The sequence below is a fragment of the Belonocnema kinseyi genome, chromosome 3 (genome assembly GCF_010883055.1).
Source record: "Belonocnema kinseyi isolate 2016_QV_RU_SX_M_011 chromosome 3, B_treatae_v1, whole genome shotgun sequence".
NCBI lineage: Eukaryota > Metazoa > Arthropoda > Insecta > Hymenoptera > Cynipidae > Belonocnema > Belonocnema kinseyi.
The window spans coordinates 89,806,223-89,809,541 of record NC_046659.1 but is presented as its reverse complement, the minus strand read 5'-3'; positions in this window follow the sequence as shown (position 1 = coordinate 89,809,541).

Genomic DNA, 3,319 nt, shown 5'->3' with positions numbered 1-3,319 from the left:
CAAGCTATCTAAGGATGGTACTATAGAACGCCACCTCAAGGTAGGCCTAGTGGCGCCATCTCTTGGTCAGGCCGGAAACTTATCAATCCACCCTCGTATTCGAGAAGTTTTGATATTTTTAAACACGCATGAAATTGATATAATGCTAATCTGCGAAACAAGATTTAAAAACTAATCTAAGTGCAAAGTACCTGGGTACACTTTAGTTAGACAGGATAGAGCTAATAACAGCGGGGGAGGAGGCGTAGCCATACTAATTAAAAAAGGCATAACGTACCGAAAAATTGTCACTAACACAAAAGGAATGGAAGTCGTGGGTATCAATTTGAAAAATAACCTAAAAATTACATCTGGGTACTTCCCACCCCGGGCTACTTTAACAGCATCTGATTTGGACAAACTCTTTGCCTTAGGAACAAAAGTCCTTATTGCTGGAGATTTAAATATCAAAAACTCGGCATGGAATTGCAGCTCAAACAATAAAAATGGCATTTCTTATTTAAATATATTAATAGCCACCCCTACAATCTAGAATTCCCTGCCGGACAAACATTGTTCCCCTATAACTATTACTATTACAATCCTGTCATAATGGAACTAAACAATTCAGAAAATGTCCATGTAACACTTAAAACCATCTCGAATTATAAAAAAGCTAACGGGAAGGGTTTCAGAGATCATGTAAGTTCCAACATTACAATGAGTGGCATACTTAAAACTAAAGGGGAAATAGATAAAAGCATTAATGATTTAAAAATCAATATTAATGAAGGAACCTCAGAAAATATTTCATCAACTCAGCCTTTCGATTCTAAATTCGTGACACCAACTCATATGTCACTAACTCATCACTAACTCATAACAGTTAAAGATAACTCACTCTGGAAGTTAAAAAAAATAATGAAAGGAAATCGCAGCAACGTAATTCCAATACTGCATGGCCCGCAAGTATTAGTTTTTGAAGATAAGGATAAGGCAAGTGTTTTAGCATTCCAGTATGAGAAAGTACATTTAATGACGAACGACATGAGCGACGAAGCAACTAGGAAACTAGTTAATCAGTGTTATAGCGAAATACTTAACTCTAATGTTAATACGGATAATATAAAACTTGCAACACCGAAAGAAGTCAAATTAGCAATTTAAAAAAAAACCAGGCCAAACAAAGCCCCTGGCTGTGATAAGACCTCAACTAGCATTCTTAAGAATCTGCCCAAGAAAATAATAGTTCAAATCACATATATCTTTAATGCATGTTTTATATTATCCTATTATCCAACCTAGTAGAAAAATGCAATTATACTGCCGATATATAAGGCAGGAAAACAAAAAAATTTTCACAAAATTATAGACCAATAAGCTTACTTCCGACAATTAGTAAAATTTTCGAACGAATTATATATAATAGATTATGCGACGACGAATGTAAACTCAAACAGATAATACCTGAACAATTTGGGTTTCGTCATAGACATAGCACAGTTCATCAATTAGTAAGACTAACTAATAATATAAGTACGAATTTCTATACAAATAAATGTACCTCACTCCTACTGCTTGGTTAAGAGAAGGCATTCAACACAGTCTGGCATAATGGATTGATATACAAATTACAGAAACTAAATATTTCCTTATATCTAATTAAAATCACCATTAGCTACCTACAGATCAGGAAATTTCAAGTTAAAGTAAATAGTCCTCATTCTGATTACCATTATGCCAAGGGTGGTGTACCGCAAGGGTCCACTTTGGGTCCCAGATACTTCATGTATTATATAAATGACAGATCATCGACGAAAGAAACTAGAAAGGCCCTCTTCACCGATGATACAGCAATTTTTGTAAGTTCTTGTCAAAGGGACATGTCTATTAAATATTTACAAAGACATGCAGTGATACTTGAAAAATACTTTAAAATATGGCAACTTAAGATTAATGTTGAAAAGACTGAAATGATAGTATTTGCGAAAAGAAAGTACAAAGGCACACCCCTAGCTCTAAGAATGTTTAATCATAACGTCGAAATAAGTAAATCTGTTAAATACTTAGGCCAATATTTAGATAAAACCTTTGATTTTAAAAAACACACCACAGAAGCATGTAAGAAAGGATACAAATCTATGGGTATGTTCTACCCTCTACTATGCTAGAGAAGTGAACTAAACAAAAGCAACAAACTGATTATTTATAAAACAATTATAAGACCCATAAAGCTGTATGCAGTTCCCATCTGGAGCAACACATGTAAATCTAACTACGATAACCTGCAAAGGCTACAAAATAAATGTTTAGAAATGATTGATGACATTATAATAATTAAGGAACTACATGAAAATACTCCGTTAAATATATTAGAGATTATGTTTATATTTTAACCAAAAATGTCTATGACAACCAACTGAATGGTATTGAGTTAATTAGGGGCATTCCTCTCACAAATAATGATACGGCGCATTTTAGAATTAAACATTAACTCCCACATCATATGTTACTTCAACGTGGGTTCTAAGATAAAAATCATCATTCTTATATCTGTAAATATTGTATAGTACTCCTTAGTCTAAGCGTTATTTATCAGGTTTTTCTTAAATTTTCTCCTGATTTCTATCTCATTAAATAAGTCCAATGTACCACTTGATACATGCGAAATGACATAATTACAATTTATAATTAAAGAAGGCGTATTCCAAATAGGACAGATACTCAAAATAAGAATTCACATATGTATACACCATTTATGTACAATTAAAGATTAATAAATACCTTTATGAAATTAAAAAAAAATGGTTTGGTCTTTAACAGACGACTTATCTCTTAACGCAATAAAGTTTCCAAGTGGGCCTTTGCTTGTGCCTTTGTTTTCTGGGATTTCCTTTCGATTTTTCCTGAATTTTCGTCTGCAACCCATTTCCTTTAAAAATGTATCGATATTCTTCCAGCATGAAGTATTTCTTGGACAAATAATTGCTGTGAATTTACGAAATTGAAAGTAGAACTAGGTTGAATAGATAGAAATACTCAAAGTTCTCGACTTAGATGTAGACGATATTCGGGGACAATGCTACGACAACGGTTCTAACAAGCGTGGTCAATTTAAAGGAGTACAAAGCAGAATTTTTCGAATAAATCGGAGAGCTTTTTTCGTTCCTTGTAATCCGCATAGCTTGAACTTAGTTGTAAATGATGTTTCCAAGGCCAATGTAGAAACGGTAGATTTCTTTGGCAATGCACAAGAATTATATAACTTTCTTTCGGCGTCTACAAAGAGATGGGATATGTTATAATTTTTTATCTTCCGTAATTAACACTAAAACCACTA